At 44.1% G+C, this 13,922-nt stretch overlaps 1 pseudogene; it reads right to left on the bottom strand.

Moving 5' to 3' along the window:
- Positions 1-5,717: 5,717 nt before the first annotated feature.
- Positions 5,718-7,446, bottom strand: LOC124596444 (annotated as a pseudogene).
- Between the last annotated feature and the right edge of the window lie 6,476 nt (positions 7,447-13,922).

The raw sequence follows: 13,922 nt of genomic DNA, 5'->3' as shown, positions 1-13,922 counted from the left end.
AGAAAGTGGGCTAAAGATCTCAATGCACAATGGACACGATGCACCTTGTAAGGGGCCCTTCCCCAATTGGCTTGCTCTTCGGGAATATTTTGAAGAATGTAGGTCAAACCCTACAGGGGACCATCACATGAAGGCTGAAACATGTGAAACTCCTTTTAGTCGCCTTATACGACAGGCAGGAATACCTCGGGCCTATTCTAGCTCCTGGACCCGCAGGGGGCGAAGGACAGGTATGTGGTCCAGTGATTGAAATGTACCATTCCCAGCATTCTTGCTTCCATCGTTTTATTAGGTAGTGGACCCAGACAGGAAGCTGCTAAAAGGCAATGAGGTGCTCCATCGACAGGTGCCGCTTATGGCATTGCAGAGCCCGCCTACGATCTCTAATAGCCTCTGCGATTTCTGATGACCACCAAGGTACTGTCTTCTGTCGGGGCTGTCCCGAGGAACAGGAGATTGCTAAATCAGCTGCCAAAAGAATAGCTGTAATTGTGTTCTGGACTGCCTAATCGAACTCTCCATGTGGCAGGGAGCCAATGGCGACAGCAGAAGTGAAAGGACTCCAGTCAACACTGTTGGGAGCCCATTTGGGCAGGCATCCAGGGAGTGATGCTCAGGGAGTGACAGGAAATGGTCACTACCACAAAGGTCATTGTGGCATCTCCAGTGTATGGATGGGAGAAGACAAGGGCTACAGATGGACAGTTCAATGATCAAGAAAGTTCTGTGCGACACACTGAAGCATGTGGGGGCATCAGCATTCAAGAGACAGAGGTCAAGTTGTGCCAAAAAGTTTTTGAGGTCTTTACCATGGCCAGTGATTATTGTTCCACTCCACAAACGATTGTGGGCATTGAAATCACCCAAGATTAGGAAAGGTGGGGGAAGCTGTAAACCGCTGTAGTCAATATGTTCTGAGACACTTCACCATTGGGAGGGAGGAAACATTGCAGATTGTAATATCCTGAAATGCACTTACCCAAACAGCCACAGCCTCTAAAGCAGTATTAAGAGGCACAAGTTCATTATGTAGTGTGTCCAGAACTTATGGGCAAACACTGCTCGACATCCACCATAGGTAGAACAATTCTTACAATATCCCCAGTATCCACGTATGGCCAGGGTCCAGGGTGATGTAAACCAAGTCTCCTAAAGGGCTATACAGAAGGCAAGGGAAGCTCAGCTGGGTTGTGGAAAACACTGCAACAATACCACTGAAGAATAATGTTGTCAGTGCACTGTGAGACCATGAAAGGATCCAGGAGGCAGGCATGCCCTAGGGTCACTTGCTGCCACTGATTGAGATGTTAGTGCATCAACACATAGAGGTTCTGGGTTTTGTTGTGTGGTACAACCTGGGGCCTCGAGGGGTAATGATGATAATTGTGAAGCCCTGCGACCAGCAGCTTGTGGCTCCTTCAGCCACTGGTTTGGTGAACAGTTGGAGACTGGGAGATACCTTGCAAGGAAATGTCCCAAGGGACCCTTTCCTGGACAGAGAAGCCAGAGGAAGGTGATTTGTCTCTGGCTGGGAAACTGGGAATAATGTCCCCAATGGGTGGGAAACCAATGAACCTAAAGTAGGTGTGGGGGAAGCAGCAAGAGGAGAGTCCGCAACCATCAGGGGGGCAGCCACGGTTGACCAGCCCTCAGAGCCCACTGTAGGAGGTATAACAGGTATGAGTGCAATTGGCGAAGGGGGCGACGTCATCATAGCTGTAGCAAACAACACTGTTACACATGATGTGTGCAACATCTTGTATTACTTCTTGGCCTCTTAGTAAGATTTTTTTTTTTTTAATCTCATTTTGTTTGCTTTTGTTCATTGCATCTGCTCGGGGCGGATGTCGTAAGACATCCTTTTAAGTTCGTTGTTGATCAATTAACTCAGTTTTTTTTTTTATTACAGAGGGCAGCTAACCCTCTGACCGAACACGCTGAGCTACCGTGCCGGCTGTAAGTTAGTTTGTCCAGAGTCTTATATTCTTGTAGTTTCTTCTCTCTCTGGAAAATGGTGTAATCTGGCAAACAGGGAGGAGTGGCTCTTTCCACAATTGATACAGACGGGGGGAGGGGTATATGGAGCATTCACATGCATCTGTCGTGCACAATCTCAACAGATGGGGGCTAGCATTGTAACATGTAGACATGTGCCTGAATTTCAAACACTTGAAGCACCACATGGTGGGGGGAAGGGAGGGTGACGTAGTTTCACACTGCGTCGGTATACCATCACAGCTATGTTTTCAGGGATTGAATCACCCTGAAAGGCCAAGATAAAGGTGCCGGTAGCAACCCTATTTTTCTTTGGCCCCTTGTGGACACAACAGACAAAGTGTACATCCCATTGCTTCAAGTTCGCACGTAGCTCTTCATCAGCTTGCAAGAGCAAGTTTCAGTGGAAAATGACACCCTAAACCATATTCAGACTACTATAGGAAATGACAGTCACCAGTATGTTGCCCAGCTTGTTACAAGTGAGTGGCACCCATGACTGGGCGGGGGATCCCCATCAGTCTTTGTGTAAACCAAGAATTGGGGGGAGTATTTCTCTGCTTATTGCTTAGCCCTATGTTCCTCCCACAGTGTGCCCAGGACAGAGAACATTTTAGGGTCATATCTCTCTGCATTAAATGAGGACTTTCCTTCCATAGAGACTGCTGGGGCCACATGACCACCAGTGGGAGATAACTTCATCTGCTTTGTCGGTTGCTCATATGCCATGGTGCCACCCACTCCAGATAGGGGCTCTCTCCATGGGCTCCACCCAGTCTCAGCAACGGCAAATCAGCCAGTAATCCGTTGCTCAGAGTCCCCATGACCCGGTCATGATGGGCACATACTCCCTGGCATACATGGAGAGCTTTCAGCTCAGGCACCAACAGTGTGATTCCTTTGTGATCAGGGGCCTACCACCATGCCGGTACTTGCCCCCCTCCCCCCCCCCCCCCCCCCCTCACCCACCCACCCACACACACACACACACACACACACACACACACACACACACACACACACACACACACAAAATGGGATGGCTACTGTGCTGGGTTTTGGGTGTACTCCCGTATTAAAGGGAAGGGTGCAAAGATGGAAAGGCACAAAGGTGGAGCATACATTGCACTGAGCGACCTCCCCTACATGATCCACACTTGTGGAGCATTTTGAAAATTTGTGGCAAGTCAAACCCAATAATGGGGACCATTAATGAAAAGTTGTAGAAAATGCCAGAAGTGGCAACTTGAGTACCAAATCATAAACCGGGTCCAAGAGGGGTCTGTATCAAGAAAAGTATCCAATGGAGAGGCAGAGAGATAGTGGAAGTATATACTTGCAGCACGGAAAGTAAGTAATCCTGCAGAGGCTGGGGCCCCATGGTAGTGAAGAACTTACTCACAAAATAGCTCTGAGTCACCTGGAGTGCAGAGAGAAAGGACAAGGGTCAAATTTACATTGGGATGGTGCTAGAAAAATGAGATCTTGAGTGATTTTTTATCCTGTAGGCAATATGGTGTGTGCTAAGGCAAATTTCTGTGGTTACTGTTTTGTCTCCTAACACTGGAGACCTCATCAGATGCTACAAGATCTCAGTTAGCAGTTCTAATTTTAAATAAGTTCAGTAAGTTGAATTGTTTAAACTTATAATACAACAGTCAGGTTATAATGTCTTCACAGAGCTTCCTAATATTCTGAGTCACACTGAAGTGCCATGAATCTTGTATAGTGGAAAAGTTATTGATGTTTGCTTTCAAAAATACAATAATAATAATTGCTGTCTGAGCAACACAGACAAATCGGCAGTAGATCATGCAGTGGGACAATTGAACCATCAACTATGTTTCTTCAATCCCAGAGTTTTATTAAGGTCCGATTATTACTATGCTAGTATGTACATAGAGGCCCTAGAAATTCAAAGCTACAACAACAATTTTAACAGAAAAGGAAGAGGACTGAAATTACACAAGCTAATGGCTTTAGTTTTATGTAAAGCAAACATCATCAATTCTTCTGCACTTAAGTTCCACAAAACACACTGGCATAATTCCGCAGTCTTAGGGATCACTCTGACAATGTCACAACCAGACTATTGCATGGATATGTATAAACAATTTGGCTTTCTGAGCTTGTTCCAGTTTGGAACCATCGAGTTTCTATAGCCTCTGATGATGCCTCCAGCACTAGAATACAAAATATGAGGCACAAAAACAGTGCACTGAATTTTATTTGATCCTGTAGGATCACACTGTTTGCCAGTAAATGTGCGGGGTATGTCCATATAATGGATAACACCAAAGATACAAAAAAATGGGGAGTGAAAGTCTGCACTGTGCATCAACTCATGTTTTATGACTGTGGGCAGCCACAAAATGCACGGTAAATTCTGTGCTGCCTCACTCCTTCCACAGTCCAAATGAATGCATATCACTCGTTGCAAAGAAAGGGTGGTAAAAATTAAGTACATACATGATTGGTAAAAGTGGACTGTATTTGTAGACTACATCGAGAAACGCAGTTACAGAAGTGTGCTTGCTGCTTGGCGGTCACGGCCCGTCTCCCCTTGTCCCGGCCAGTTCGGCTGTGCATTGTGTGGACAGGTGGGCAGAAAAAATCCTTACCTGCAGCGAGCGTCCGGTCGCTGCTGCACCAATAGAGAGCATTCCGCATATAAATTGCACTAAATACAAATAGCCACATCCAGCACAAACAAGGAAATAAAATGAAGAAATTGTCCACTGTAAACAAAAGAAACACTTCAGTTAGTAATTTGATATTGATGTGCACTAGAGTCTATGTTTCTTGTGGAACAACACAGATCTTCGACAGTGGTCGTTAATAAGTTCCCATTGCTGTGTGCACTGAAACAACTCATACCATACCATCAGGACCAGGATGTGCACCAACAATGACCCCAGACTGCCACACGACAGGTGGCACATTGTCTTCCTTCAGTAGAACCAATGTACCTGGCTGTAGATTGTCCTTTGTTGATCACCAGTCAGTTCTCTATTGTAGTTGTGATAGGTAATCCCTTGACCACCATTTCCAGATGTGCTGCTTGCACTGTTGGATGAGCTGCCATCTTGACAACCTGGATGATGGCTCTGAAAGCAAGCCTGGCTCTGGGACAGTTGTTTACGGTTCACCAATAAGAAAATGGCATGGAGTAAGGTACGAGAATTCATCTAGGTTGTCAGGAGGCTTGCTAACAGCAGCTGAGATTCTGTATGAAACAAACGAAGATGCTCGTTCATGACTATTAGTTTAGTGACATGACGCTTATGAAGAAGAGTCATGGGGTGCTTTTGTATGGAACATCAAGGTCTGAAGAAACTGATGGGATATAACTTCTCTGGAATATTACATTAATAATAAGCTTCTAAAATTTATCAGTAAAATGAAAAAGCTTCCGCTAATAAAAGTAATTTAAAATTGCTCTTAAAAGTATACAGTTCTATTAATGTAGAATGTTGAAGCATTGAAACAAACATGCACACTTCAGTACGCACCTGGACTCATTCCCATGGTATTTCTATTAAAGTTTTTTGGTTTTATAGCTGCAAGAGATTATTTATTGCTACTTTATAAACCAAATCAAATAACCAAGTCAAATAACATTCTCTCTCTGTGGTCATTTTTATTTAAAATTGCATAATATTCTGCAAGATGTATATGAATTGCAAGTACAATAATCACTAAAACTTGCAGCAGCATATTCTTCATGTAGATATCAATGATTTTACATATACTTTAATGAATCCTTCTTGTGTGCCAAGTCAAAACATGGATAATGAGCATATACTTGGTTACAAACAGTCTTCATTGTTATTTCTTCGAGGTTAGCTCACTCCAAAAATTCTTTGACATACAACTTTATTTCTTCATCTGTAGGTGGTGCCTTTGTCTTTTTTGAGAGGGGTTCGTCTTCAGATCAACCCGACATCACTCTTAAGAGAGGATTTCTGTTTTTTAGCTGAATATTTCTTCTCCGCCTTTTTGTTTGGAGTCTTTTTAGCATTGGCCTTCTTGGATGTCTTTTTTAGATTGGCTTCTGTGACCTTCCTTTGATTTTGATTTGGATTCTAAATCATCACTGCTAGCTTCTTTATCAGGTTCATCTTTTACATCTTCCTTATCCCTTTCCTTTTCTTTGTCTGTTACTTTATTTTCTGATTTCGGAAGGTCCTTTTTTCTTAATCCATGTTGTCTTCGCCATCCGATGAATCTCCCCTTAAGCTCTTTCTATGCGCTTTAGCCCTCTTTGAACGTGGTGTTCGTTTCTCTGTTTCATTTTCCGATTCTGAATATCTCTTGTTGTTGGCCTTTTGGGCTGTAGAGCGCTTTGGTCTGCTGTCAGGAACAGGTGCTCCAGGGCCTTTGGGCTCTAACAAAAATGTTAAAATTCTCTGTACAAGTTCATCACATTTTCCTTTTTTTTTTTTTTTTTTTTTTTTTTTTTCAACGTCTAAAATACAACAAATTGTTTTCAAGACACTCACTTCAATCTTGCTCAGAATGTGTTTCTCCTTTTCATACTGGTCCGACCATTTTTCAAAGTCAAACCAATAGAATTTCCGTATGTTGTTTCCCACAAGAGCGACCTTCCCAACTCTGTTGAACAGAATTCTGTGAAGCTGCTTTAGAGCATCAGCCTTGAATTTCTTGAGAAATGCATCAGTTCTTGGTATTTCACCCAGGGGAGTTCCTTTGCCTTTTGGTATTTCAATTGCCTCCGTTTCTTTAAGCTCATTGAATTCTTCTGTGAATCTTTCCACCTTTTCTCTCTCTTGCACCTGATATTTCCAGGGTTTGATACAGCAATGGAACTGTTTCATCCCCCGACTTGCCGTTTTCTCCGTCAAAATCCTCGTCATCCTCACCACCATCCTCTTCTTCACTTTCTTCTTTGTTGTGCACAGAAACAGACTTCGTTTTTTCTTGCTGCCAGAACCTTTCAACCTGAATGTTAAGGCTGGTATTGCATGCAAGGCACGACAATACTCTTCGAGTATTGGACTTAACTGAATGAAGAGGTATCTTTCCTGACACAATCCAACCAAATGATGTTTCCTGTAAGGTTGGGTGGTTATCTCTTTTCAGTTGACCAGGCTGCAGTGCATCTCTAAGCAGAAGAGCAATCTCAACAGGTTTGTTAAATGATGGGTCTGCTAACCTTACGTGCTTAGGAAGCTGCCAGGAGGTGGTTTCAAGAGATGTTGTTGGCAGTGGCCCTATTATACACGGCAGTAATGCACAGACAGCATGTGTGCTATAGTCAGCAACTCTTGAAGAAATGTACACACTGCAAATGTGCGACGATTCTGCCATTTGAACGTCGCTGATGCCACTTATTGGTATCGAATGCCGACTGAGCTTTAGTCCCATCCAATCTGCTAAGCTCCTAGATATAAAGTTCATTTGTGAGGCACTGTCAAGAAGTGCCCTGCATTTGTACAATTTCCCAATTTTGTTGGCGATGTTTACAAGTGCAGCAGATAATAATACTTATGCATGTTGGTGGTCTCCTTTCACTGTGCAGTATGTCTGCTGATGTTGTACATCCGTTTCTTGGTTTCTACTGTCACTATTACTGGCTTGTTCCTTGTGCAATAATGTGTTGTGGTGCTTGTTACAAATGCGGCAGTTGCCAGCACAGCATTCCTTCAGCTTCTGCTTCATGCCCAGACAGTTGAAACAAAGTTTTTGTCTGTTCATGAAGTCTATTCTGCTAGCAGTGTCACTCTCTTTGAACTTAAGATACCTACTTAGCTGATGCGTTGAGTTGTAGAACGTACAGTCGGGAGCAGTCGCGAGAAATGGATGTCAAGAACTGTTCCCTTCTGCCTTAGTATGCTTCGCTGCCGGCTGCTGGGACTGGGGCAGCATTTTGTCTGGATGAATAAGCTCTAATGTCTGCCACCAGATCTTTCAGACGCAGAAACGTGGTGTCAGCTGTTTTACATTCCCACTGTTTCCTCAGAGTCACACTAATATGATCCAACAAAATGTGCGAGGGCAGTATTTCATGTAATGGAATGCCAACCTGCATTATGTCAATCGCGTTCAGATTTCTCATTATCTGATTAATTAACATCCGTAGGTCCTTAGCAGATTCAACTTTGATGGTAGGCAGATTCAGAAGTTCTTTTACATGTAAATCAACAATTAACTTGGGATTGTTATACCTTTGAACGATCAAATCCCATGCAATCTTAAAGTTACCTTCTGTAACTGGCAAGTTTTCAACCAGCTTACTAGGTTCACCAGACACACATGACAATAAATAATAATATCGCTGGGCATCAGTTAAGGCTTCGTTGCTAATAATTAAGGCCTTAAAAGTATCGAAGAAGTGCATGAATTCTGCTAGTTACCATTGAATTATGGTAATGAAATTGCTGGGAGCTTTATTTCACGTGCACTGCATAAACTTGCAGACTTAGGTGGTAACACAACATTTGACTGGAGCAGTGTTGCTATCCTTGATTCTACATCTAAGCACAAGTCTTCAAACGACTGTCTGTCTGCATCATGAGACTCTTCTACATCGTTAATCTCTAACTGAGTTTGGATGTTGTTGTATTCATCCTTGCTTGTATTTAGCAGTGACTGCCTTACTCTGATGTCGTTGAGATTGGATCCTTCTTGAAAGCTATTAATAAATGTGGAGAGTCTAGTTACTCGTGACTTGATAACTGCTCTTTTCTTAACTAAATTTCATTTCTCGACAGGATCCATGCTTCAGGAAATTAGCACAAAGGATGATAGATTAAGGAAACAGAGCCAGGCTGCTCACAGAGCAGGACAATGGTACCTGTAGAGCGCTCACTGGGCTGCAGCTGCTGGCGGAGATAGTGACGGACGGCGCTTACTGATGCACTGGTGTCGTGTTGTCGGAACTGCTTGACTGTGTCACGACGTCTGCTGGGTTGAGGTGCACTACACTACACGATTCTCACAGCATTTGTACCGTGGAGAGCTCTAGCACAGATGTTTATCATTGCTGATGCTTAAGACACATGCGGAGCGTACGGTAATCTCGAAGAATCACACAAAAACCCACAATAACTGGATACTCGTAATTCGTGGTACATGCAAATCAAAACACATAACTTTTGTACTGGAATATGTTCGACTAGTTATATCTGGCCCAGAGGACCAAAATGTAGGCAGCTGCAAAACGCGCGGTAAATTCTGTGCTGCCTCGCTCCTTCCACAGTCCAAACGAATGCATATCACTCGTTGCAAAGGAAAGGTGGTAAAAATTAAGTACATACACGATTGGTAAAAGTGGACTGTATTTGTAGACTACATTGAGGAAAACAGTTACAGAAGCGTGCGCATTGCTTGGCGGTCACGCCCTGTCTCCCCTTGTCCCAGCCAGTTCGGCCGTGCATTGTGTGGACGGGCGGGCAGAAAAAATCCTTACCTGCAGCGAGTGTCCGGTCGCTGCTGCACCCTTGTGGCACGTTGCACCAATAGAGAACAATGACACACTCATATCCTCCTGTCAGAATGTACCACAGCTTAGTGATACCTATCAGTTTGGGCAATCAGTTTCCATCCTCAGCTCATCCAATGGCGGTGTTTTTGTTCCCATGCTAACAGCTGTGTCCTGTGATACGTGGTAGCAAAGTACACACATGGGCCAGTGGCTTCTATAATGTTTGGTGAGGTGGTGGCTCTTAATGGCATGTTTGCTCATCTGTTCTTGTTACCCAGCATTGAGCAGACATGTAAATGTGATACAATGCAAAATGGCAGGTGCCTGTGACAGCTGATACAACCTCTATCATCAGCATGTGGCCACGGCAGCTGATTCTCAAAGGAAGCTTTTCTTCTCAGTCATTCTAATCACAGTACACCCTTACTTAGATGCACATGGAAAGGCCAGTGCCTGCAGGACCTTGGAGATGGCATCGCCAATGCATTGGGCACCAGCAGCCTGTCTATAGTCAAATGTGGTACTATTATGAATATGAAACTTCCTGGCAGATTAAAACTGTGTCCCACATTGGAACGAAAACATGGAACCTTTCCCCGGCAAACATCTGCCAGGAAGTTTCAAAGCGCTCTCTCTCTCTATCTCTCTCTCTCTAGTTCCACAGCTGTCTCTAATTCAGTTGTTCAGGAGTGTATAGTCAAACAGGTATCACATCATCAGATAGTGTGACATTTCCTCTACTGAGCAGTTTAGTTGATTTTAAATACCACATTTATTTACCTCTTTCCATAATTTCAGCATGTGTGTGACAATCCAAAGGAAGAACTATAGCGAAACTGCAATGCTCATATACATATGGCTCTACTTCCAATGAGAATTGGACTATGAGGTTTTGACATCAAGGGAACAAGGCGTAATTAGTTATAAGCTGGTAGAGACTTGGAGATATTTGTGAAGAATGAAATATTGGGCTCGGAGTCAGCAAAAAATTGGGAACAGTTGAATTTGATGGTAGCCTTGCCATCTTTGTGTGTAATGCAGGTGTCCATCTTTGTGTGTAATGCAGGTGTCAAGAAAAGTGGCAGAGAAATGAATGTGGTAATCAGCACCTAAGTTATTTGTGTATTTTTTTTGCATTTTTCCACTGCCTTGAATCCTTGCTCCACCCATGTGCATCAACACAGAAAAGTTTCCTTATCCCAAGCCAGAACCCAGTCCCACATACTGTTCCTGCAATGTTGTTTGGCTCATGGAATCCCCCCAAATGGCCTTACGATCAAATTACCCATCTTTGGCTGCCATCCTTCCTTCCACAATGACCTCCATCTGTTCCTTTTGCCCCACTCACAAATTCAATCATGCAGGACTTGTTAAAGATCTTCTCTTCTTCTCCAGACCCCTACAATTGGAACAATTTTTCATCACCAAACCTACCAATCAGACTCAACCAAAGACCAATATTGAACCTTGTCTGACTCAGTTCACTCCTCCATCTAACAGTGATCAACCCCCCAGCACCATTAACTTTCCAGAATTTCTTAATCTTGAACCTTGCCTCCTCATCATTCCCTAATTCCCTAGACATGCAAACTAATGTTACATTTGCAGAAAGAACCACAATCCATCACCTAAAAACTGATCCTGACCTTACAATTCTGCTTGTTGACAAAGGCTCCACCTCTGTTGTATTGAACCACAAAGATTATCTAGCAGAAGGACTCCACCAGCTATCAGATTCATCCACCTACAAACCCTACCATGATGACTCCATTCCAGAAATCTAGCAGGGCCTCCAGTCTCTCCTCAAATCCTTAGGCCCATCCCAGAACTTCTCCCCAGAGACCATCTCTCTCCTCTCCCTACCACTCCCCACACTCTACTTTCTACATGCTTCCTAAAGTCCACAAACCCAACCACCCAGGATACCCCATAGTGGCTGGTTACTGTGCCCCACTGAGAGAATCTCTGCTCTCATATAGCAACACCTTTAGCCTATTACCCGAAATCTATCCTTCTATATAATAGATACCGACCATTTCCTCCACTGACTCTCCACAGTTCCTGTTCCCTTACCAAACAGTGCCCTGCTCGATACCATTGATGCCACTGCCCTTTACACAAACATCCGTAATACCTATGGCCTTACTGCAATTGAACAATACCTTTCCCAACACCCAATGGATTCCAAACCTACAACCTCTTCCTAGCCACCATGACCAACTATACCTTTGAAGGCATTACCTACAAACAAATCTGGGGTGTTGCTATGGGCACCCACATGGCACCATCCTATGTCAACCTACTCATGGGCAATCTAGGGGAATCCTTCCTAAACACTCTGAACTCCAAACCCCTCACCTGGTTCAGATTCATTGACAACACCTTTGTGATCTGGATCGAGGGTGAGGACACACTATCCACATTCCTCCAGAACCTCAACACCTTCTCCCCCATTTGCTTCACCTGGTCTTAATCCAGCAAACTCCCTTCCTAGATGTTGATCTCCATCTCATCAGTACCTCCATCCATATCAAACCTACCGACATCAGCAATACCTCCACTTCTATGGCTGCTATCCATTCCATGCCAAGAAGGTCCTTCCATACAGTCTAGCCACCCAGTGACAAGCAGTCCCTCTTGAAATATTACCAAGGGTCTCACTGAGGCCTTTACATACTGTAATTACCAACCCAACCTTGTACAAAAATGAATCTCCAGTGCCTTATCTTTCCAGTCACTCACCACCTCCCAAAGCCCCACTGTCCGGCCACACAGGAGCATTTTCCTCGTGACTCACTACCACCAAGGATTGGAGCAACTGAATTACATTCTCCGCCAGTGTTCTGACTACTTCTCGTCGTGCCCTAAAATGAGAAATGTTTTATCCACTATCCTTCCCAGCTCTCCCACAGGGGTAGTCCACCACCTACCAAAACTACACAATATCCTCATCCATCCTACACAACTCCTGCTCCCAACCCCTTGCCTCATATCCCCATAATAGACCTGTCCCATACATCTTCCCATCACCACCTCCTCCAGTCCGGTCCAACCATCACCTCTCCCATCAAAGGCAGGGCTACATGTGAAACCAGTCATGTGTTTTACAAGCTAAGCTGCAACCACTGTGCTGCATTCTATGTGAGTACAACGACCAACAAGCTGTCTGGCCATATGAATGGCCAACAAACTATGGCCTAGAGCTAATTGAACCACCCTGTTGCTGAGCAGGCCACCCAACACGGCGTTCTTCATTTCAATGAATGCTTCACAGCCTGTGCCATTTGGATCCTTCCCACCAACATCAGTTATTCTGAACTGCACAGGTGGAAACTCTCCCTGCAATACATCCTACGTTCCCATAAGCCTCCCAGTCCCAACCTTTGTTACTCATTCTCCTTACCCACCTAGCCCCTTCCCTGTTCCCATTCCAGCACTACACAGCCCTCTACTCCACCAACACACCCAATCTTTTTACTTCTATCATTTTCCGCTACCCCTCTCTCTTCCACCCTCCATCTAACCTCCCGACTGCACCTACTGCCTTACCCTCTCTCCACATCACCCCTGGACACTCCCAGTAGCAGCACTTTACTGTCCCCTACCACTAGGCAGCTATCCCTCCCCCTCCCCGCCCCAGCCTCCTCGTTACACCCTACTTGGTTGCCTCTCCCATCATGTGCTGTTGCTCATAGCCTGGCTTCAGTTACCACAGACTGTGGTCGTGTGTGTGTGTGTGTGTGTGTATGTGTGTGTGTGTGTGTGTGTGTGTGTGTGTGTGTGTGTTCAACAAAAGCATTGTTTCTAGAATGAAATTTTCACTCTACAGCGAAGTGTGCACTGATATGAAACTTCCTGGCAGATTAGAACCATGTGCCGGACCGAGACTCGAACTTGGTCTCGGTCCGGCACACAGTTTTAATCTGCCAGAAAGTTTCAAAAGCATTGTTGGCCAAAAACTCATTTTGTGACAGTATTTTGTTGTGCCTATTTGTGACGTAGCATCTCCACTATATGGTGAGTAGGAACTATCCTTTTCATAATATTGTTACATTCCATTCTGGATTTTCCATTGTTTGATTGCACCTTATTTATGTTCATATAGCTACCCACTGCTGCTTCTAGTGTTTGCACTCTATTCAGCTTCCTGGGAATGCTTGTCTTTTCCACTCCTTTGTTGGATTTTGGATGTGACATGTCTCTGTCACATTTTATTTGATCAGTGGTTGACACTCAGCAGTAAAAGGGAACTATGTTGCATCTATGTGCAAACTGGTTAACTATGTGAATGCACAGACAAAAAAGGCGACAAGCCATTTTTACAGTTAACAGGAGACAAGAACATTAATACCGTCATCAGTAAAGTCAATTAGTAGTGGTCTGTAAGTTGTTCCAAGCACACAAAAATATTTCTTCTTTTTATGACAGTCAAGTATTTTAATTTCTCTGATAAGACAAAAATTTACACAGACATATTACA

The sequence above is a fragment of the Schistocerca americana genome, chromosome 2, assembly GCF_021461395.2.
Source record: "Schistocerca americana isolate TAMUIC-IGC-003095 chromosome 2, iqSchAmer2.1, whole genome shotgun sequence".
Taxonomy (NCBI): domain Eukaryota; kingdom Metazoa; phylum Arthropoda; class Insecta; order Orthoptera; family Acrididae; genus Schistocerca; species Schistocerca americana.
The sequence above is the reverse complement of the archived record's forward strand: the minus strand, read 5'-3'. Positions and strand labels throughout refer to the sequence as shown.